General features: G+C 39.6%; 2 long non-coding RNA genes across 2 annotated transcripts in view; one reads left to right on the top strand and one right to left on the bottom strand.

Moving 5' to 3' along the window:
• Positions 1 to 25,240, top strand: part of LOC125635743 (uncharacterized) — a 107,313-nt gene that overhangs the window by 36,210 nt on the left and 45,863 nt on the right. Inside the window, exons 4-6 of the long non-coding RNA XR_007356359.2 lie at positions 22,300 to 22,450; positions 22,566 to 22,646; positions 24,803 to 24,880. This is a non-coding gene — a long non-coding RNA (uncharacterized LOC125635743). The remainder of the gene's footprint in view (positions 1 to 22,299; positions 22,451 to 22,565; positions 22,647 to 24,802; positions 24,881 to 25,240) is intronic.
• The window catches only part of LOC142071913 (uncharacterized), a 248,828-nt gene that overhangs the window by 182,979 nt on the left and 40,609 nt on the right, over positions 1 to 25,240 (bottom strand). The window lies entirely within an intron of this gene.

The raw sequence follows: 25,240 nt of genomic DNA, 5'->3' as shown, positions 1-25,240 counted from the left end.
TAAGAGCATCTCATTTCCCAATGCCCTTGTGTTTGACTTTGGTTTTAAAATGGACATCTGAGGCATCCAAGTCATGGTCTTTGGTCTCTCAGCAATAATTTTTACTTCCGCTATAGCAGAGCAATCTCAGTTTCCCTACTTCAGAAGGCCTCCACAGGGGAATTACTACTTTGTAATTGCTTGACCTAGACTTTGCAGTACCATCATTTGCACACAAATATTTCTACTACCCATATTGACACAGAAGGATAAAGAGAGGTTACAGAAACTGAAGAGCATGGAATGTGACAGGCTAAAAAAAATGCCTGTGTAGTCCCCGTTCTCCTGTATCCCCCTTTTGCCTTCCCATTTCACTCTTATCTGTGTCCTGCTGAAGGTGAACTGTGATTACATAACAACTCTGGGGAGTAAGATATAAATCAGGCAACATTTTCCCTCACAAAAATGGCTTAATCAGGAGGCTATTATAAGACCTTTATAAATGTACTGTAGTTAATCATCGGGCTATGTGGGTAAATTGACATGGGAGTGTATCTATCACCTACTCTAATCGTAAGTCATATGTGCAAGGGAGAAGGGATACAGGCTGCATAAGGAATGCTGATTGTTTATGCTGTATGTAGACTGGGAAGGATGAATGGGGGTGGAATGAAAGGAAAGGCGGAAACAGTTACTAAAACTAGCTCCTGCATTTTCTCACACTTATGGGTTTAAAACACTACCGTACCACTCAATAACCCCAGTATTTGGAAAGATTTATTACTTGGCTGATTTGTCTTAAGAATCAAAAAAGTGAGAGGTAAGAAGAAGTTTAGAAGCTCGAGACCCTTCCAAGAATCCCACAACATATTTACATATTACATATAAAAAGTACATTAAGAAGAACTTTAAGACTGCTTTCAAGTCAAGAACTCAGAAGTTGGAACTGCCAAAATTAAGGTTGCCCATACAATCTCAGTTTTCCTTCCCTGTGCAGATGCATTTTGATACAGCCTCTAGCTGCATGATCACATGCTACTTTTGCCACGACACTCCTGACCTCAATCATTACACAGGATGAATGGTGCTCAGTGAATGGGTTTTTCTTTGTACCCACGTTATTTGTGTATGGTCCCTGCTTTATTTACTGCACACTATGCAAACCCTGCACTGAACACAGAATTATTAATTTCCTAGGGGCTTTTCTATGTCACTATGAGTGCTTAGCAAACATAAATGAATTTATCTTCTTAGCAGCCCTGTAAAATGAGCTAGTATTATCATCCCCATTTTACAGATGAGGACTTACAGGTCAGAGAGATTAAGGACAAAATTGACAGAAGTTTCCACTGATTTTGGGTGCCCACTTTCATAGGTGCTGTAAGTAGGGGTGCTACCACACCCCCTGGCTTGAAGTGGTTTCCATCATATCCAGGGTTTACAGTTTGGTTCAGTGGCTCTCAGCACCCCGACTACACAAATTGTTCCAGCGCCACTCCTCACTTTGAGACAAGAAATGTCCAATTTTTCAGAGTACCTAGTGTTTATAGCAGGTTATATGTTCAGAGCATGGCTTCCATTAATTTCAGTTGCAATTGGGTATGTTCAGCACTTCTTCCAATCAAGCCTAGATGCCTCAAATTGGGAATACAGAAAATACAGAACCCATAATTAGTTACTGACACCTGCAAAAGGTTTGGTGTCACTAACTTGCTCATTATCACATAGGAACTCTGTGGCAGAGGCAGGGATAGAATCCAATTTTCCAGGATGATATTGTCACAGTTCAGGGCAACACCACTGATATTCCCCCTCTGTGGTCCAGCAGGGGCACCCACTTCTTTTGGGTAGAGACCCGCATATCTCCCTCCTGACAAGGGTTTTTCCAGGTTGCAGAGTCCCCTACCTACACTGTGAATTCCCAAGCAAGCCAGACACCCAAAAGATCAGAGTTTCCACTTCACTTTCTCTTCAAAGCTTATGAACAGCTGTAATTGCCCCCAGTTATAAGCTACCACACAGCTCATTCCAAGCAATTACCTATATTCTTTAGGTAAAAGCACTACAGAGAAAACATATTAAAAACAATAAAAGAATGTATGTATGTTCTATGCTTTTTATGCTAAGAAAGTTTACCAGAGATTGCTCTCACCCTCCATCTCCAACAAAGGCTCTGGTCAGTGTCAGTCCTCCCAACCTTTCCCTAAGAATTGGGGGCCCCCTTGAATAGAAGGCCCTGTCCTTTTGCTGAATCATAAAGAAGGCTCAGAGTCAGTTCAAAAACTTTGGGTATTTATCCAAAAGTCCTTTGTCTGTGGGGCTCTAGAGAATCCAGTTTAAACTAGTTAGGCAAGACTCCCTAGGAGGGAGGTGTTAACCTGAGTGAATTTGCCAAATCAACCCCCACTGTTCTTACTTCCTGGAGGGGGTGTAGTTACCCTCCCTAGTCCATATTGGTACATAAGTCTTCTGTGTTAAGATCTCGCAAGGATATTACAGGAATTGCCATATCTTCTACAGCTATTCCACTGTCTTAGCCATGAGACCCTCCATTATTTCCCTGTAGTTCGCTGCCTCATTCACTACTCATCTTCTAACTTCTGTAACAAATGAGGCAGAGATCCTACAGACAGCAATCTCATTAACTAGACAATCCTGATTCATCCTATAAACACAGCCCATCCTATGCTTTGAATGGCACCCTAGAGATCCTGTGGAAAAAACAGTACGTGGAATATTTTTGTGAAGATGGTGTGACAAGATCACCCTGGGTTCATGGCCAATTGCTTCCCCTTAGTGAATCTCTGGCAGGCCACTGACTCTTAAGCAAGTCATCGGTGGTGCATCACGTCACAAGAATAGTCCTGCATTCGGTCTACCTTCCCTGAAGGAGGCTCTGACAGGCAGCAGATTCTCAAACAGTTCCAGCCAGGCTTTGATCGTGGAGTGAGAACTGGAGTCTTCTCTCCTTCCCAGCCAGCCTCCAACAGAGCTGTGCTCTTTCCTTTTAATTGCTGTCTCCAAGCCTGATATTTATTGCAGGTGTAGTGGAGAAGGGCTGATTGAGCCCACAGCAGAATATTAACCCTTTCCTGGCCAGTGCGAGGTTTGTATACTCCATCACATATGGCAAAACAATGTATAGTCTCTCTCCCAGAAACAAACTGGGGTTTTTTGTTTGTTTGTTTGTTTTTTAGCAAAAATCATCACTCTGAGGCACAAATGTGGCATGAAAAGTTTCAGCCCAAATAGTTAAAGGGCAAAGTGATAAACAATTGAAAACTGGAACTTGTAATGGAAACTTTTAGGTAACTTTAACGACAGACATCACTGCCAGCTCCACCTATATTGTTGTCATGTTCAGCACTGATCACTTCGCGGAGCAATGGCAGCCCTCTGATCTGCTAAATTTTTACTTCTAAAGCTAACATTAATAGTGTATAAATAGTTAAACACAAACAAAAATAAACCACAAAAGTATAGAAGTTTGCCAGCAAGAATAAGTTGGGTGAGGTAATGGTGGGTGTTGGAATTCAGATTTTAGCTAAACAAATTAATGTCAAATGAAGACTTTCCTCATCTGATGACAAAAGCAAAAGATTCCATTATATCAAAGAAATATAGTACAGCTCAAAATAGTAAACAAAAATCTTTTAAATTAAAATACTAAACTAATATCTAACCTAGTAAATACTAAACTAATTTTAATAGCAAAGGGTATGACTGCAACATTTATGTTGAGTAGCACTTACACAAAATTATGCATTGCTCACACTAGTTGGCTTCAGAGGGGTAATCAGGCAGAAGAATTGCAGAATGGGGCCCAGAGTAAGTTGCATGTGCTACACCATGCAACAGGTACTATCATCAGGAACAGAACCCTTACTTTCAGCACCAGCGAACAAACATTTACGCCTTGAACTAAATTAACTATTGTCCAGTAGCAGTATTTGGCCCATGCAAAGGATAAGAGCCTATGATTAGAGTGGGATAAGACACACTTACCAGCATATTACACTGCTCCAACCTTGACAGACCATGGCCTACGGTAAGTAAAACATGAATTTAATCTGACTTGTTCATTTCATGTCTTCTGTTACATAGCTTTACAAATTCAAAAGCAACATGAATTACAAATGGTTATTGCTACTGATCAAGTTTGGTGAGCAGTGCTAATCATGAGCTGCAAGGTCCAGTGAGGTTGCGCAAGTATGCTTTATACATTAAGCTCTTAAGGTTGGTTTCTCCTTCCGTCTCTCTCCATTATCAAAGCTGCAATAACAATTTTCCTGCCATTTGCTTACTACAAAATAAAAAGGCAAAATATGGAATAATGTATTTCCTGTCTTTTGCCTTCAACATTTGTTCCAAGACTTCAAAAATATAGAATATTGAATTCATAATGGCAGCTATAAGCAGAAACACATCTTCATGAAACTCCATTTTGCCTAATTTAGATCAATACACTGAGAACCAATTACTTGTCTACTTTACATTATAAGAACTAAATAGTTGTCAACATTGGTTTAAAAACCAGAATTTGAGTTACACAGGACAAAAAAGAGCTGTAACCTTTAAAATGTATTTGTATTGCGCTCTTAAAATTCGGAAGTTTCTGAACCAAATATATTCAAACTCAGGGGGGAAATTTCTTTAAGACTAAAACCAAAGTGTATCAAAACTTCACCCTGAAAATTTTTTTCCCAAAGTTTTAAGAGAACAAATACAGAGGTTCATAACAATGCTATATCAACTCGTTTAGCTGTTTTGTTAATATAATGCTATGTGGACGTCTAGAAAAGTAACTTAGGGAATATGAAAATATGTTAAAGGCCTTTCTTTCACCTGAACTTTAGCGGAGCTATTCCTAATTAATAAAGTTACTGAGTTACATTGGTGTAAAAATATTGAGAGAAGAATAAGGCTCTTGAAGTGTAAATGAAAATGATTTTTTTCAGCACAAATTTAGAACAAGACACAATATACGGTACATGGAAAGCACAAAAAAATATTTTGGACTACTTTTTAGGTAGAACTATTTGAAGTGGAGGAATACCAAGTTCTAGACAGGCCATTTGCCAAAAGCTGGTCAGGCAACAACACAGAGGTCATGGAAAGATGTCCTTCCTTGGGTGTATGAAATAATGGTATAAGTTATTTAAAAATAATTTTCTTGCATTGTAATTGTTTATTTAAATGAAGTATCTGTCAACTAAACCTTTTAAAAAGAAGAACCCACCCTAATCATCTATAACAGCTTTTTCAAATATGTCTACAGTAATATCTGACGTGTGGCAAGACACCAAATAGAAAAGGCAGTGAATCAAAGGAAGCTGAAGTAAATGTATAATCAAAACTAAATCTAACAGCATTTGTAATCATGCATAAATGGAGATGCAAGCACACAATAAGCCCTGGAGAACACATTTATCAAAAAGACAGAAAACTTAAACAGTGAAACAGACATCAAGTGTAAGATAACATTTAGAGTTATCTGTGATATTGTCATGTTAAAACAGTCTCTCAAGTTAAAAGGAATTTATATCCTCCAAGGAAGCTGGCTTCCTATTTGTGTGTCATCATGTGTTCATGGCTTCAAAACCTATCCACAAAGCCATGACTCCAAAGACCGCTTGGCAACTCACAAGCATGTTATTTTCCAAGTGCTCTGTATTATAGTAGTGGCATCTTTCATCACAGCCCAAACCAAAAATTTCTCTTGTAAGCTTAATTTTCTTTGATTTGCCTTGATTGCATTTTTATGGATAATTTATCTTTAAACAACAAGATCCTATTTCTATTGAAATATATGCATCCAACCACTGCCTTCCAAATAAATTTAACAACCTACAGACTAAAAATAAACTTTTGAGTGATACTGTATTTTCTTGGGAAGCATTAAAGAGTATTTTCATACAGACTCAACTTTTCCTCAAATTATATTTCAATTTGTCACAAAAACGATAGCTGGAGCCACTCACTAGCTATTAAAATGGAAAAGAGACAGGCAGAGTTTAGTATTACACTGAAATAAAGAGCAACTATCACATGGCAGCAAATTTTATTACAACATTTAATATTGTATTCAAAACCTGATTGTAATCAAAAACTGCCAATCCATTATTCTGCATTGTTTTTCCAGTCAATGCTAACTATTACCAGAAATCCCTGAGTTAACACACAAAATACAGGACCCCAACTTCAGAGGCAAGTTAAGCACAGAGTCTCACCAGTTTGTAATCCCTTCAGTGTATAAATTACATTAAGACTGACTCCTTTAGACACATTCAACATGTAATTTAACCATCACCTCTCAACTTGACCTAGTGCCTCTGATACAGTGACAAAGTAGCAAAACATTTTTACAGTATGATCACTAATGGAAGAAAAGCTGCAGCCACTGGAGGAAAAATAGCATGAAGCAACTCTGCTTTCCATCTCCCAGAGCCTCCTTTCACAATAGGGCAAGTATGAGAAGTTAGCTGGTGGAGCAAATGCATGTTAGTAGTATTACCTTAAGGGCCTGAGCCTGCACTTACACAAGGTGTAAATTAGGTAAAGTAAAATGAAGAACACAGTGTAAGTCAGGAAGAATAATGACCTAAGAGACCATCATCTAGTTATTCATCATAAACTGACCATTTATTCCAGTAATATCTGACCTGTTGTTCCAGAACCCCAATCAGCTCAGAGGGGGATCTCATGGAGTCCATGGGTTTTATCAGAACTTTCCTCACTCTTTCAGATCTTAGCACTTATATGCAGTCAGGTTTCTAGATAATACCTGCTTGGTAAGGATTCAAACCTATGAGTTACCTCCATTAATCCTGTGAGCATTCAAGTCCCCAAAACTATGTTGTTTACTCCATTTTTTGTGTTTTTCCCCACAACAGGATACTGTATATCTTTCTATTTAACTCTAAAGCATTTACTTGTGCAACAACTAAAACTACTCATTTGAGTGAGAGCTGCAGGAATAGGTCTTATGAGCAACTGCAGAGAGCTGGGAGGTGAGATGGGAATGAAGAATCTCATAGACACTGCCCAAATTCCTTATAGATGTCTCTTGTCCCTGCACATGCATGATGTATGCTTTATGATCTTCTGTCTTACAAGTTAATAAAATCAAGCATAGTTGCCTTAGAGACAGGTTAGCTATGGTATCAACTAAAAAATAAAGTGCTACAGGGAATTTACAGGAAAAATGGACTTAAAATGTTCAGGACCATCTGAGCCAACCACCCACCCAGTATAAGTATATTTTGGCAGTAAAGGTATTATTGTTTCCCTGCCCTTACTACATAATGTTTTTCCCTTAAGTCAATGCATTTTTAACTGTGTATCTGGCTACGTTGCTAAAAGATGTGTCTGAGGTAGAGAGATCCAAAATATCTTATTTAAAAACGTGTTGCTCTGGGCTATATCTTTTCCATAAGCATCTCTTAATCATGACTAGATAGAACTTATATTCATCACTACATATTAGATATTCAGAGGCTACAGTGGTCAGTTTAGGACCATAACTTCTACAGTATATTCTTCAATACTCCAACCATTACTTGCTATGTTGTGTCTCTAAGTTGTTCATTCACGCACAGTGCAATACAGCAATGGAGAAACAGATTAGAATTTAGCCCAAAATATAAACAGTCAATATTACTTGAGTTTCCATGAGACTGGGGGCATAGGTAGAATGTAGCTGGGGTGGTAGAGTGATGGCTTCCCAAGTCATACTGGCTGCATAGGTTAGAATTCAGTATGGATCTGGCTCTAGATTGCAATACGTCATCCAGGTCAGTTAACTCCAATGGACTAAGGAAGAGGTATACTACATCTGTTTTATCACTTTCATATGATTTGCAATTTCCTGTTCACAACAGTGTTTCCTAAGTCATCTTCGTGTTCTCTGTTCAGTGAGCTAGATCAGTGTCTTTGGGTTTATTTTTCTGCAAATTAAACTGGGAGAGCAAAACCTTTTAAGAACGAGTGAAGTAACAACTAATTTTACTTTGTGAGCTGTCCCACTGAAAATACAGTGAATCCTCACAAAGTACTACTCATCATGACTAAGGATGAGAAAAGGACCATCTCAGTGGGGTCTCCTTCAACAGGATCTGTCCATTTAAGAAACCTTTCTTCCAAGTTCAAAATGGGGATGGTTATTCTCTCCCACTTGCTACCTGTACATGATTCATGGCCAAACAGCTATCCCCGCCCCCTAGTCCGAAAGGCCTCAGTTCAGCAGCAATTCATTGGTGCTTTTTGCAGCACAGTCCAAAGAAAGCAAAAGTAATCAAAGAAGTCGGCTTTCTCCAGCCAGTCCTCTCTAGTGAAACAGTCAGCAGTTCAATCTATCCACGTTCTGCGCCTTTTGCTCCTGACTCAACCCATTGCAGGGTCCTTCAGCTTGAGAGCTGTTTCCTTGGGGATCTTAGGAAGAGCTTTCTCCAAACTCTTGTAACCTCTATTCTCTGAAATAGAGCCTCCTCACAGAGAAGTTAGAACTCATCGCATCTGGTCCACTTCTTGCCTCCTCCAAACCCTACTGCATCCAGACAGGGATTATACACCTCATCACAGGGCCACACAATCTGGTCAATACATATCTGTCTATGGTAACCAACAACTTGAATTTCACCCATCAGGTGATGATAGCTAATGCTGTATGTGGATCACAGATTTTCACAGCTCCAGTTGACCACCTCTTCTTGGCCACTTGCCAGATGTCAGGGACTGTGGGTCTCAAACCCTAGTCCACAAAGCTGTTAAGAGTTAGGCAGCCCCAACTTGCCACCCAGTGACCTGCTGACATGTGCTAGAATAGCAGCTGAACTCTAGCAGTCCTGGAATCTGATTGATGGAATCCCGGGGGTCGTGATTGGTCCCCAGATGCTATTTAAGCCAAGCACAGGAAGAGGAAGTTGTCCATGCAACTGGGTTCTCCCTGCTTTGGACTGCTTCCATTATGATACCTGTTCCTCCTGCCTGCTGCTGACCTCCTGGTAAACTGATCCTGCCTGCCAAACCGGATTCTCAGTTTGCCCTTGGCCTGTCTCAGATGCTGACGACCTGGTATTGGACCCAGTCTGACTCCCAACTCCTGCGCTGACCACTAGGTCACATCACCCACATCCCAGTCATGACACCAGACTACTGAGAGAGGACCCAGCTGCTGGATACTATGTGTTAAGCATCCGGAGTCTAAACAGAGCCTACGTGCTGGGCTGGTGCTCGGGTCTCCAAGCACACTTTCGAAGTGCAGGTCCTCTATTGGGCACTCTATACTGAGAGCTTATACCATGCAGTCAACTGCCCAGCACTTGGAATCAGTGCTAGCCTCTCAGATTTCCCCCACAGCTTAAACAAACCCACTCCCAGAACTGCACCTGCTGGGGTGAGCCTTCTGGTTTATATCTTCAAGACTGTTCAGCTTTTGTACCTAAAACCACTAAGAGACAGTTTGCAAAGGACTTGAATACACCACTGCTTTTTAATCATATGAGAAACTACATATCTATATAACAACATTCCATAAATGTCAGTCTGTGTGACTTTGAAGCCTGAAGTGTTTGAGTCGGTAATGGAAACAACAGCAGTATTTTTGGGAGCTCTTTTTGTTCAGAATATCACTAGGTTGAATCATCGTTGTGTTTCATGATCTGTTACTATCCAATTTTTAAGTTCTCAGCCATTTCACGCATGTGACTTCATGAATTACACCTATGCAATAGCATGGACTTTCAGTTACTAGCACAAAAATAATAAATCCTACACAAATTTCCCTGACTCAGTTTCCTCACCACTCTACAGCATATTTTGGGCTGGGGTCAGGATCTGGGGCTGAGCAGCAGCCTTCTGTTGCAGTGCATCACTTCTGTGCTGAAATATTAAACCTTGTCTCCCAACTCTGCTACTCTAAACTTGACCAGTACATCCCATTCCTTTCTCCAGCCCAAATTTCCTATCTCTCTTCAAGTTTTTCTAGGTTATATGTCCTATCACCCATTGTTCTGCTGTAACTTTCAACTTGCTACACTTCCTACAGACCAAGCTGACTGAACTGGTTTCCCAACTCAGGCACCTTTCTTAGCATAACTATTGTGTGGTCAAAGCAAAGTACTCCCTATTGTTCTCAGTCTGGGGAAGACATGACATAACCTAATCAGCAATAGAGGAATCCACATAGAGGTTCATGATACAGCAATTTTTCATAGCAACAACTTCATAATATGAACCAGAATTCATAAGCTGCACGTACAGATTTCCTAAATCATTACACAGGTGTAATTATGTTTTCACTGGATCACTTTCCATAAGAGGCAGGCAGTCAATTTTAGCACTAATTGAAGCTTCCAAGCGTGCTTCACAGTTAGTTCCAGTTAGACTACAATGAAGTAGTTTAGCAAAGAGGTATCAAAGAAGTGTGATTGTGGCAATGTCTTCATTTGAAAGGAGCTGGCTAGCTCCAGGTCCTTATCTCTACCAAATAATTGGAAAGAAAGGAAACAGCTCCATCTGAATCAAATGAAAATAAGTCTTGGAATACACAGATGACACTAACCTATGCTAGTTCATGGATCTTCTGCAGCAGCTTCAGATACATGTTGAACAGGAGAGATAAGACTGATCTCTGTGCCACTCTGCAGCTGTGGGCTTAGGGGATGAAGAGTGACTGCCCATAACTACCTTCTGAGAACTCTCTGACAAGGATGAATGGAACCACTTTACAGTAATCCCATATCCATGACCACTTCTTGGCTTATGATATTGAATGCTGCTAAAACGTCTATGAATGATATACTAGCAAGGAGATTTCATTTCTCTGTTCATTGCCACAATGAGATACTAAACTGACCCCAGAGACTAATGCCATTTCCATGTAGTCTCCTGGTCCGAAGCCTAATTTATCAGTATCTAAAGAATCAAAGGATGCCAGGTGCTGTTGGAGTTGGCCTGCCACCACATTTCTCAATGATGTTTACCATGAAAAAAATAGATTAGCAATAGGGCAATAGCTGCCAATGACATTTAGTGGAAAGACAGTTTCTTGAGGAACTAAACCACTACCTATCTGAGGGCTGCTGACAAGTTGCCCTTCCTCGAGTCAGCTTTTATGATCCCCATTAACAACAGACCCAGACATTCTCAATTGTTTTTCCACTAGCCACAAAAGGCATGGATCCAAATTGTAATTGGTCAAGACAGTTTCACACAGAACATCTAAAACCTCTAACTGAGACTGGATGATGCTACCGATCAACAGAGATCGAATTTTGAAATATACTGGTTATGTGAGATTCCCCATATCAGTTCCATTACCAAATCATCTGTGCTCATATTTTAAATGGTTCATCAGCACCACAGGCCAAATCTTCTAGCTTTATTCAGCTGAAAGACTCCAACTAAAAAGTGAATATGCAGTTTGCAGAAGTAAGGAATGCAGATCTTATATATTCTTTTTTCTCCAAAACAGACAAAACATGTTTCTGCTCTACAAAATAAATAAATAATAATATATTTTGTCAAAGTCCACTGATTTAATACCCCACATAGTTAGTGTTACAATCCTGGATGAGCCCCACCTCCTCGCCATTCACCAGGTTGCTTTACTTGGATCTAACCTACCATATGGACCCCATGTACTCTTAGCATGGCTTGGTTTGAGCAGAATCTAAGCCAGGTCTCTGGCTCTCAGCATCCTCTTGGAACACAGATCCTTCTTCTAGCTGCCGCCACCACCACCACCACAATCACCATACACCCTCTTAGAGAAATGAGACTCTTCCCTGAATTGCAATCTGAGATGGAGGCAAAAAGAAAACAGTGAAGGCAAATTAGTTTACACTTAAGATGGCATTCACAAAACAAAATAGAGTGTATAATTTGATATGTGCACAGACATAGATTAATCTGTCATAATTATGTTGAAGTATGTTTTGTCTGTTAAGAAAAAAAAAGTAACTACAAATACCATGAGTGTTATAACTAGTAGTACCACTTCAGAAGTTTCAGATAATACAAAGTCTAATTTTTAGAGCAGATGGAAGCCAGAACTCCTGGACTATTATTTAACAATAATACGGAAATTCGTAGGGAGCCCATTGTGTTAGACACCATACTGACTGCAATGGGGTGGCATCCACCTCTCATGAGCACCCCTTTGGCTGAGTGAGGGTGCCTGCCCTTTCTCTCTACCTTGTAGTGAATCTTCAGCAATTCAGACCTCTGACCAAGTCTCACACAGTCTGTATATGAAACAAAAAATAGATGAACTCCTTCTGGGGTATACATCCAACAGGAGGCCTATCCCAGTACCCCTTGGTTGGTCTTCCTTCAGCCCTAACTCGGCTAACAGATAGTCCCTCAATCTTCAAACCTCAGGGTCTTTTCCTGGCTGAGTCTTGCTCCCCTGGTCCCTGCCAGCAACTGCTCTGCCCGAGGTCCTGCAGGTCCTTCAGCCATCCAGAAGCACTATGTTAACTCCTCTGGCTCCAGGCAGCAACTGCTCTCTGCTCTGCACTACAGCTATTACATTGACCGCTGGGTCCAGGTTGGCTACTGCCTGCAGACCCTCTGATTGGCTGCATCCCATGCAGTCTCTCTAGGCTGCTCGGAGGACTGATTTCCACTGCTCCTTTCTGGGATGGGGTGTGATAGGATCTTGAGGCATCCAGGAGGGGACCTCAAAGGACCTGATACACCCCATCACACTGACAAATGGCAAAAATAGTAAGCCTTTGGCATAGGGACCAAGTAGAAGATGAGAGTCAACAAATGGATACAGCAGATATAGGGAGCACAGGGTAATAATGAGAATATTTATTTCAAATTAGAAATACATTAAAAGAAGTACCCATCTACAGGCTCCAATTTCCCTACCAATTTTTCAAAATTCTATAAACAATACACAAAACAACTAGCTTGCCTCTTCTAGCAAGCTTCAAAACAAACTCAGATATTACCAACCCCTCATATATTGGCCTTTTTCTCAATCCCCTTACTCCTCTTCAAAGGCCAGGTAAAACAATTGGGCTCTATGGCATCCCCTGAAAGTAGTCAAATCTGACTACTTCAGACCAGAGGTAGCAGGGCATTCCAGAGTCCTGGGGCCCTTATGAGGAAAGTCCAGGCAGAAGCATCCTTTCTATTATTGTCAAGGATAGAGCTAGTTGGAAAGGTATTTCTTTTTCTCTGTGGAAAATTTAATTGAACATGAGGAAAAAAAGGTTTGTTTGGGGGTTGTTTGTTTAAGTTGTAGCAGAAAATTTCAACTTTTCATCCAAAAAATGAAAACCATTTCCCTCCCATTTTTCAGCAACTGAAAACTTTTACATTTTCAGATTTTAAGATGTAAAATTGAAACTGTTCAGGAATGCATACACATCCTACAAAAAATGTTCATTTTGTAAAAAAAAGGTTTTGTAGGAAATTTTCAACAATCCCTAATCAAAAGGAATGTGTCATTCATGTGTCTACTCACTGCAATTGAAACAATCATGGGGAAAGAAGGTGATTCTCAGGTAGGCTGCTTCCAAGCCATTTCTAGTTTTATAGGTTAAAGTCAGCATCTTAGAAATCTAACCAGAAGCTCAAATATCATCAAATCTAGGAGTACATCTGTTGTGTGCTCCCTATAGAATTACATACAAAATCCTATGTTGAAAAAAACATGCAGTTTAAATAGAAAAACATGTAGAAGTTAGGAAAAGCCAGAATTAAGGTTGCCTGTGCAATATCCCCAGCTCCTTACCCCAAACCTGCCTCCACTGGCTCCCAGTCCTTCCCATTTCCTTCTCTCCCAGTCACTCCCTCTGGCTTTATCCATTTTGTCTCCTCTAAACCCCCACTAACTCCCTGTTCCCCTCATGCCACTATTTTCCCCAACTGTCACTCACTCCCAGACTTGTTTTCGCCAGGCACCTCACCCTGTCTCAGTCGTTCTCCCTCGCTCTTGGGCCCCAGCCTCCTTGCCCAGCCAGTCCCAGTTTCACTCCCTGATTACTCATCCGATCTGTCATCCTGTCTCAACAGATGTCAGGTTCACGTCAAAGCTAAATTTTTCCTCGCGGGCATACACAGAAAGATTGGGGATTTATAGGTGAATGGGTGGAATTTCCAGGTGGAAAGGTGGAGTTTCATGATATCAGTGGGTAAAGTGACTTCAGTGTTTGTGGGAGAGTTCAGTAACTGAAAACTTTGAGTCAAAATATTGTACTGAAAATTTTCAGATTTTTGAATTGTGTACTTTAAATGTTGGGAAATCACGAGAATATGGTCAGGTGCCAGACACACCAAATACATGCATTAATTAAATAATGTGTTAGCTCTGCCAAAAGCAGGTCATCCATTTATCCTAATTCTCCGTTTGCACAATTTTACAAACTATACATTTATTTCTCTAGAATTTCTTTTATTTTTTATACCTAAAAGATTTTTTTTTTCATTTCACAGCTTTCCCTTTCACAGGTCACCCACCTGATTATTTGTCCCCATCTACAATATCTTCCACAAGTTAATTTTCACAACACTAACTACTACTCACAGCATCAAATTGTACCAAGGTCTCCAGAGAGCTGGCTAGTCCCCTCCTCAGTATTAGTCAAGCCCTGCAAGCTGCCTCTTGGATGTGCTGAGCATTCTTAACTCCAATTGACATCAGTGTAAATTGAAGGCACAGTGCCACTTGGAAGATTGAGTCCTTTGGGAGCAATTCACAGCAAAGCTGCTGCTAAGCTGCTAAGTGCCTGACATATCCTATAGCTACATTCAACCAATCAGCTATAGAAGTCAATGTTGTTCAGTGCATAAAATGTTCATCTTGCGAACTCTGGCATGAATTATCAACCAAGGCACAGCATACACCCTTTTCCTTCTTTTCTGGGCACAGCCCACCCCACCCTCTAATACCAGAGTAAGGACTTCACAATGGATTTTCAAACACTAAGCAAGATATACAGATACTTAGAGCTATCTGTGTGTATTTATAATCATGTACAATTCTTAACCTTTTATTGGTTGAGGTTAGCACAACACCTGTTAGAGACTGTGCCACTCAACCAAGTGCCACAATAGCTACACACAGCGGACAAGTTACAGTTATATTTAGGAGAATATTTTAGAGGAGTTAGTTTTTGGTTTTTTTTTTAAAGTAAGCATGGTTCTGCTGTTTTATTTATCAAAATTAAGCTCTGGTTATACATTGAATTGCAGCTGATATTCTACTAATAACAAGACAAAAATCACTACTATAGGTTTTATTATTATTCAGGAAGGATATGAAACTATAATGAACCTGAAGTAAAATTTATATTTAAAAAAATCTTGTATTTAAGAACTTTTTTCTTGAGAGCCTTTTTCTAACACTGCTGCTATATTTTTATTTATGACCTGGGGAAAATTTTAGCTATGCTCTGAGTACCCCTAAAATCCTAAGAAACCTACAAGCAAAGAAACTTTTATCAGTACATCTGGAAGTGAAAAGGAAGTACCAGCCCATTGGACCACCACCTATTACTTGTTTGACAGTTGTGAGTAAACGGATGAGCAATCAGACAATGGGCAAACATGATGGGGTCATCCTTGCTGTAGACCCGTGAAATCTGATAAAGCACAAGTTTTTACAGCCTTGACAATTAAGTCATTCAGGAAGTAAGTGGAAGGAAGCCAGGCACTGTTGAGGAGTTTTCCCTCCTTCAGCTTTTTGCAAAGTGACTTGAAATTTTAGATAAAACAGTCTGTGCATCAACTCCGTTCAAACCCTAAGGACAAGAGAGGATTGATTGATTAATACCATATATCCTGTTTCAGTCTAGGTCAATGGTGGGCAGCCTGCAGGCTGCAGGACCCACCAAATTCACGGTCCATTTTGGTCAATTTCATGATCATAGAATTTTAAATATCAAAAAATTCATTATTTCAGATACTTAAATCTGAAATTTCATGGTGTTGTAATTATCGGAGTCCTGGCCGTTGTGGGGTGGGGGTGGGGGGTTGCAAGGTTACTGTAGGGTTGCGGTACTGCTACTCCTACTTCTGCACTGCTGCTGGTGGTGGTGCTGCCTGAGAGCTGAGTGGCCTGAGAGCGGCGGCTGCTGGCCAGTAGCGCAGCTCTAAAGGCAGAGCCACCTCCAGCAGCGGCGCAGCTGTAAGGATGGCATGGTCTGATATTGCCACCCTCACTGCCTTCAGAGCTAGACACCTGGCCAACAGCTGTCGCTTTCTGGCTGCCCAGCTCTGAAGGCAGCACATAAGTCAGAGTGGCAATGCCATGCGCCCCCTAAAATAACCTTGCAACTCCCCTACAACTCCCTTTTGGGTCAGGACCCAATTTGAGAAATCCTGGTCTCCCCCCATGAAATTGGTTTAGTACAGGGTAAAAGCACACAAAACACCAGATTTCATGGGGGGACAGCAGATTTCACCGTCTGTGATGCATTTTTCATGACTATGAATTTTGTAGTGTCCTACTAATGATTCTGTTCAGTCAGAGAAGTCAAATTACCCACTTTAGTACCTGTAGTGGTTTTCCAACAGGAATTGTCCCACTCAGAAAAATAAGATAAAATTAAAGTATGAAATGTCCCTCATCCCAATTCTGTTCCATTCACAGCTATTAAACAACCAGCATAGTGCATTCATCTTCAATATGAAGGATTCATGTATGACAGTTACTCCAGAGCCCCAGGCTATGTTAATGCAAACCTCTGTAAGGTGCCCCAAAGCAGTAGCAGCAGGACTTGAGGAAGTCCCTATATTTTGTGAAATTACTTATCAATCACAGAAGAGCAGGGAGGGCACTTTTAAAAGAGCCTTTAGTGAATGAGTACATGGGCAGCTATTGATGCAGTGGGAATTAAGGTGCCTCACATATAATTCTGACCTGCAGCCATCACTAACCAATGAAATGCAATAATTGTTTCTAATATTTCAACATTTTAATGTGACTATTAAAAGCATGAGTAGAGGGATATTACCACAACAGATCAACACTTAAAATAATCATTACACTTGGTCTGTCGATTTTGGTAATGAAAAGTCTATGTAAAACGAGCGAAAGTCACAAAAATGGACAAAACCAGAACCTTCTATCCAAACGTTGACCAATTACATTTTTGAAAAAATAAAACACCTGGATATACCCACAATGAAGACAGGACAAAACTGAAGCCTTTTATCTAAGCTGCCTGAACTTTGATTTGGATATGGGTTCTATCTGAATCACCACACTCCTTTTGATATTTGCCTATTCAAACCTGAGCAATGAAATTTTCCAGCACCAGAACCTACCTACCTCAGCCCATGTAATAAGGTATTAGACTTAAATCTCCTAATATACTATTCAATACTAAAGGCCATTGCCTGGTCTCAGTTACACCTATGTAAATCTGAACTGATCCTTTTAGCTCAGTGGAAGTAGTATTGAGCACAGACCTTTTAAACATAAAAGAATGAGTAAACAAAGAGGGAAAGTTGACTTTTTACATAAATATGTCTATATATTTAGAAAATTATCACTGGCCATTATTAAGTTAAAAAATAATAATGCTATTGTAATTTATCAAGTGTTGATGATGTATGTGGCACTGCAGAAGGTATATAAAGACATTTCTTACCACACAGACTTTATAGTTATCTAGTAATTGGACACAGTCAATAATATTAAGACTGGGACAGAACTGTGATCCAAAGTGTGAAGAGGCAGACTGAAAATTAGGGATTGTCTCAGTTACCCTCTGTCTTCAATACTATATTATAACTAAATCACAAAGTTTGTGTCACGTTTTCTTAAATTGTAATAAGTACAAATATTTAGAAGTAATTGTTAATAGCAATAACAAAAGCAAGAATCTGATCTCCCTCGCTGTGAGAACAGTAAGTCTATAAACACACAAAATGTATACTTTGAATTCATTTAATTTTCCGACAGAAATGAAGTCCTACAATAAGCCAATTTACTTAACACCACTGGGTGCCTTAATGGCATGCCTTTTGTCCTTGATTTCAAATTAAATCAACTTTTTTGGTCTCTTCTTCCTTGGGAGTACTCTTTAGGAAACTGTTACTCTAATGAGATTATATATATAAAAACACATTCTCTTACAGTCACTGAGAATACACTGGGCTAGTGTAATTTATCATCAGAGAAAGGAAAACTGATTAGGTATTATTGAAAAGTGGGCATTATCTATTAAAAAGCAGTTCCAGGAGCAAACTCAGATTAACAATAGAAAACAGGTCAGTAAGATACAAGTTGTACTTTAAGCTGCTTTCCTGGAATTTGATATCTACGGTGATATGAATTCAGTTTCACAGGCTTTATTTTTGGCACCATAGTGCCAGACTTGAAGTCCTGGATTACTAAAAGAGATTGTGTTATTATGGTTTTGCATATTCATTCAAAAATCAGTCATAAGTTTTCACTTGCATCTATTATAACTGACTCATCACTCTCTCAGTCAATAACTAGGAAAGTAACTTTTTTTTATTGTGTAATTATTTAGCAAACATCTCAATAGCAACTAGATACATACAGGACATTTGGGACATGACTAGAAATATATGGGACACACAGGACATTCATTACACCATGGAACTTTAATACTGAAGAACAAATTCAGCCTTATAAACCAACTGTCTTCAGTGGGAGCACTAATTTTACAGTTGGTTGTAAAACTGGAATTGCTTCCCCCCCCCCCGCCACACACACCCCCAAAAAAATTGGTTAGTCTATAAGGTGCCACAAGTACTCCTTTTCTTTTTGCGAATACAGACTAACACGGCTGCTACTCTGAAAACTGTTTTTTTTTTCTTGTTTTAAACTTTTTCTCAACTAATGACCAGCCTGTCTTATTGGCTGGAGGAGGTCAGTAAACAAGCAAGCAATACATTTCTACAGGGACTAGCCTACTGTATTCTTCTTCACCAGCACCCTACTGAGAGCCAAGGAACCTCATCATCTTCTTTGTAAGTAAAGTGCATGTGATAAGGAGAAGATGTACACTGGCTTTACTAGGAAAGTGTTGCTGTAAAGGTTCATGGGAGTCACTTAAAGGAGCTCCCCTTCTAGTACTCCCTAGTCTCCCTTCCAGTCCTTCCAACGGCTGTACTGTCGTTGATGACAGCAACACGAAACAATCCCAACCTATCCACTTCTTAGATCAGTAAACTCTACTGATAGCAACAGTGCATTAATAGAGTGCAAGGAGAAAAAATCATCAACATGGAGTAACCAGAATCATCAAAGAACGAGAGAACATCAAAGCATCAGCAAAGAAGAAGGTTACTTGCATCAATATAGAAGGGAATAATAAATAAGAGTGTTTTGATTTTGAAAGTTGCTGAACACCTGTATTTCCCTTTGGCTTCAGCGTGATTCATGGGTGCTTGGCACTATCTGAAAAAAAGACATCTCTATTTAGGTGGATAAATATGAATTTAAAAGCCTAATTTTGGACACCCAAAGTTTGGTCTAAGTAAATATATCTACATCAAGTTGTCTAAAATGTGCAGATATGGGCAAATATAATCCAAATTTCAACTTTAAGAAAAAGGAGGTTTTGTTGTTGTTTTTTTTAAAGAAGCTAAGAGAAAGAAATATCACAATATGTCAAAGCAGCTGCTCAAGAAAGCAACAACAGACAATGGCAGGAAAAAAAAAGTCACTGCAGCGCCTCAAGGAGGACAGCATTGTTCTGCCTGTAGTTGAAGTGTGTGTGTGTGTGTGTGTGAAAATGTGAGTGTTGAACAATATATTGTAATGAGGGATGAAGTCTTTTCTCAGGTATACGTATTTATTTACCTGTCATTGCAGTCAATGGTGGTTGCACATGTACATGCCTCTGGGGAGAATTTTGCTTTGCAATTTTAGATAGGTGGGTGTCAAAGGCATTGTTTCCCACCAGAAATAAAAGCAAAGACAGAGTAATGTTTTTTTAATTATTTTATTCTATTCTCTTATTAGGGATACAGATGACTCCTACTGTAGTTGTGCTGAGTAGTGAAAAAATAAACATGAATAGCCTATGTGATTTACTATGTTCTTCAGAGGCTGAAAAGTAATTTCATAACTAAACTTTGGGCTTGAATTTTATGTCTAGTTATTCAGTTAGGCTGAATGGCAGATCTTCTGGAGTAAATGGGCTAGTTTTCTCTCTCAGTTGGACCACTGTAAATCTGGAGCAAGACTACTGAAGTCAATAAACTTGCTTACACTAGGGATCTTTTTTTAAAAAAATGCCACCATTGCTAGCACCAATTAAGCTCCACGGGTATAAACAACATTGGGAATCAATGTGGATGATCTCTGACAGCCATTTTCAGCACCAAGCTGATTAGACTTGCCCTGAGCAAGTTAGGTGAGAGGTTGCTTAAAATGCCAGTAGCAGCCATCCTACTCGAGGGCTTCCAACATGCTTGCACTGGTGGAGCTGAAGCAACCTAGAAACATCAGCTAAGGTTTTAAAGAGGCATCCCTATCCACAATGGACATCAGTATTGTCTCATTATTTTGCATGCTCGCCATTATCCACGTGCTGCAGAGGGGAGAGGCTACCTGGTCCATATTGGTAAACCCAGCTTCCTATAGGCAGATAGCAGCAATAGCCAAGGCTTTGAGAAATCCCTGAAAATGCCTGTCACATTTAATAAACTGTTTAGTTTAATACAGAGGAAACTAGTGTTAGGGTGAATTCTGATGCTTCTTTTCTATCTATGCACTCACAATACATACAGAGATCATGGTGTGATCGTTGCTGCAGGGCCCAGGATAGCAGTCCTTCCTCAGGCAAAACTCCCATTGACACTGGTGAGAGATTTGCTTGAGTAAAGAGTGAGCACAATGTGCTGATTAGGGCCCATAATTATAGGGGAAAGTGGTTTGATGATTAGGATATCCTGCCTCCTCCCTATCACGTAACTCTGACTACTTAAACAAATACAGTGTTGTGTGATTTACACTCCTTAAGGTTAATTAGACTCCTTTTCATATTTCCTTTCAAATCAGAATAAGAGTTGCAAACATTTTCAAAGGGACAGTTAAGGCCAGTTCATCTTAGAAACATAAAGCAAGCCAATTCCCCCCTTATAAGCTAAAATATTAAAATATTGGTAAAACATTATTTTACTCCAAGAAGAGAGATCTGAGGGCTTAATAATGCAAAGGGCTGGTGTACCCGGAGTATTATTGGATCAATTCAAAATAATACTTTAAAGACTCAGCTATGGACTGATGCATTACATAAACAATCTCTGTGTTTGTCACATTGTGCTGGTATCCATTGAGTTATCTCACATCCAGTATATGCAATGAAGAGCGTGTGCTTGCATGTATGTGTGTGTGAGAGAGAGAGATAGGGAGCTTGTAATATAAACATGCAGTTCTTTAAAAAGAAGATATATTTTAATAGAGGTGAATTGGCAATACTTAACATGCTTATGTCAGTTTGAAAAAATTATTCATTGGTTTGGTTTAAAATCAGAGATTCCCACATTGGCTGTGTTGTGAACAGTCCCCTAGAAAAGCAAAACAATGACTTGCTGGATGAAGCTTTAGGGATGGGTGTTGATGAAAATGTTTCCTTGTATTATTTTCATTGTGTTTCCTGCTTGTCTCATCACTGATTATTTTGAGTGGAGAGCCAGAAAATACATAGTACTTTTAAGAAACATCTTGGGGAATTATTTCCTCTGCAACTGGAAGTTTCACCCCAAAATTGCTCATCCGTTTATTTGTAATACTGTAGTATCTGAGTGCCTCACAATCTTTAATGTATTTTCCTCACAATACCCACTCAAAATTGTCTTCCCTGCAATTGGTAACAAAATGGGCCTGGGACGGGGGAGATCACTAAAGGCTGTATTGTGACCCTCTTACTCACACTAGTGAGCAGTTATTTACCTCACCAGGGACTAGTCACATGAGCAACTACTGTCCAATGTGATTTAGGAGGAGCATAATCTGGCCCTAAATAGCAGTAAAAACACACCAGTGTAAGTCTGTGACCATTTTTATTTTGTCTGTGGTCACTTGAAAAGGCTCAAATCAGAACTGGGCAGAATAGAACTGCAAGATGAAACCAGAACTAGTTCTGGCTCGAAATTTAATAAGTGTTCCACAAGTATTTAGATACTTCAAAACATGGGACTATGAGCCACTCATGGGCATTTCAGGTATTTTGATACTCTGGTCTGTAGCTATTAGCCATTTTTTTAATATCTTCTGGGTATAAAACTGAGAATGTAGTGATTTTTATAGTTGGTTATTTCCTTTTATTCGTGCACAAGGGTAATGAGCCCATGATTATTCTGTATATCCATCAACAGCTTCTAATACCGATGACCATGATCTACTACCCTGTGGATATTTGCTAGAGTTGTCAGAATGGACCTTCAATGGAATTGCTCCTTCCTCTTCAAAATATGCTAAAGGAGTAGTGCTGGGTCAACTGCTCATCATCCTTGAGGGCTCTTGCAGGTAAAGTTCTGTAAGTTTCCATGTGTACGGGAAGCCACTAAAGGGATATCATGCAATGTTTTGGGCTGCAGCATCTATCTGCTAGCAAGACTCACTCAGTTTTTTTTAAACCTAGATTCTACAATCTCATTACACTCCCATTGTGTAACTGAGATAGGGATCCTAATGTAAGCAAACAGGCTACCTCTCAACCCAGGTAAGTTTGAAGTAATTCTTGTTGGAGGGATTCAGAGTAACAGCCGTGTTAGTCTGTATTCGCAAAAAGAAAAGGAGTACTTGTGGCACCTTAGAGACTAACCAATTTATTTGAGCATAAGCTTTCGTGAGCTACAGCTCACTTCATCGGATGCATACTGTGGAAACTGCAGAAGACATTATATACACAGAGACCATAAAACAATACCTCCTCCCACCCCACTCTCCTGCTGGTAATAGCTTATCTAAAGTGATCACTCTCTTTACAATGTGTATGATAATCAAGTTGGGCCATTTCCAGCACAAATCCAGGTTTTCTCACCCTCCGCCCCCCCCTCGCCACAAACTCACTCTCACCCCCCCCCAAAAAAGGGGGGGGAAGAGGAGGTGAGAAAACCTGGATTTGTGCTGGAAATGGCCCACCTTGATTATCATACACATTGTAAAGAGAGTGGTCACTTTGGATGGGCTATTACCAGCAGGAGAGTGAGTTTGTGGGGGGGGACGGACGCGGAGGGCCAGAAAACCTAGATTTGTGCTGGAAATGGCCCAACTTGATTATCATACACATTGTAAGGAGAGTGATCACTTTAGATAAGCTATTACCAGCAGGAGAGTGGAGTGGGAGGAGGTATTGTTTCATGGTCTCTGTGTATATAATGTCTTCTGCAGTTTCCACAGTATGCATCCAATGAAGTGAGCTGTAGCTCACGAAAGCTTATGCTCAAATAAATTGGTTAGTCTCTAAGGTGCCACAAGTACTCCTTTTCTTCTTGTTGGAGGGAGTTACATTCCATTTGAATATGAGGATGAGAGAGGGGTTTGCAACTTCTATTGAGGGTGTACTACATAATCACCTTTAACCAAAACAGTATGTAGCCTGGGAGTCCTCTATAACCTTCCACATGAGGCTTATGGTCTCAGATAGGGGTGGCCCACTGTGTATTTTACCCAATATGCTAGATGAGAAACTCTAACATCTCCTCTCAGATACAGACCTTGCAACGGTCTTCCATACTTTTGCCACAACAAACTGTCAGCTTAAATAAAAGTTCCTTCCAGGTTTAATGACTGTAATGAGTTCTGTTTAGATTTACCCTTGAAGTCCACCAAGAAGCACCAGTGGGTTCAGAGTGCAGCTACCTACTTCTTAAGTGAAGCAGGCTGCTGTGAATGAATAACAACTGCATTTAAGTGTCAGAATTGGCTTCATTTCTATATCTGAATGTAGTTTGTATTGCTGGTGATAATTTAACCCTCTAAATTACCTGGAACCCAAGCCAAAGCCTATTTCTGCAGTTAAGATCATCTGGAAGCCTTTTACGATAAGAATAGATGCTTTGAACACTCCAGGCCAGATCCTCCTTTCACTTAAACCAGGAATAACCTCAGTGAATTCAATGAAATTACACTACTGTAAAACTGGTGTAAGTGACAAGAGATTTAGACAGGGTTCTTTGAGTTGCAGACCCTCCTCTTTAGAATACATTTGTCTTTGTAGTCTATCAGAACCTAAGGCTAATGACTTTCATGGCATGATGAAGGGCCCAATTTATTTAAGTTTGCAAAAAGGCATACATAATTGCTGTTTTTATTTTTATAATGGAAACAGCCATGGTGATAGGCACTAGAAATTAATGAAATAATATCCTGTGACTGCCAGGTGAATCTTTGACAACTGTCTACTCCAGAAGGGAATGGCAAAGTCTTGGTTAGGCACAGGAAAAGCTTTAAAAAATGACCTGTTGATTGAAAATATGGATATATTCTCATACGCTGAGAAGATGACTGATCACAATAATTGTCCTGTGCTTGTATTTAGAAGCTTCTTTTCTTATATCAGTTTTTAGCTGCAGTGTAAAAAGGGCTACAATACACTAGTTCAAGCAGAGTTAAATATTTCGTTTCTATGTTTTGAGGTTTATTTGTATCCAGGTTGCCATTTAATCAGCTTCTTATGTTGTGAACCCATTTATTCCTGTCAGGATAGCCATAATCAAAAGGTGTAATATGAATAAAACATCAAAATATATTAAAGTCAATTAATCAGCCAAATATGAACTTATATATAATAGAAGAAGTTAATTGTTTAAGGGTCTGGCATTGTGATTACCTTGATTGTCTCTCTGGCTTCACTTCAACAATTTATTATCTCAGTTTCAGATAAAATAAATCCGATGGGGAAATAGGCATCCACTTCAACTGAGTTTGTTTTGGCATTGCATTCAACAAAAGGTAAGTTCATTTACCTGCTATAGGATTTATAGTTACTAGAGGATATGCCATCATTCCGTCATTAAATCTCTGTCCAAAGCAATAATGTTTGCCTTTCATTACTTTACTCAGAAAAATTAAGAAACCTAGTAAACTTTCTAATCCATCTCATAAATTTGTTTGTTAATACCAAAGTAAACCAAAATTACCTGAGAAGTCATCTAATTTCTGAGAACTCCTAGAGGGCAGTATATTCAGTTAGACCCTATTACACAAAGGAAAGATGGTTTCACTGGAGATTTGTTTTAAAAGCAAAACTGCTGCTGCACAGCAACAACTTGAGTTTTGCAGGACTCAAATCTAAGCTCTCCTCTCCACTAC

This window comes from Caretta caretta, chromosome 4, assembly GCF_965140235.1.
Source record: "Caretta caretta isolate rCarCar2 chromosome 4, rCarCar1.hap1, whole genome shotgun sequence".
In the NCBI taxonomy this organism is placed as follows: domain Eukaryota; kingdom Metazoa; phylum Chordata; order Testudines; family Cheloniidae; genus Caretta; species Caretta caretta.
The sequence above is the reverse complement of the archived record's forward strand: the minus strand, read 5'-3'. Positions and strand labels throughout refer to the sequence as shown.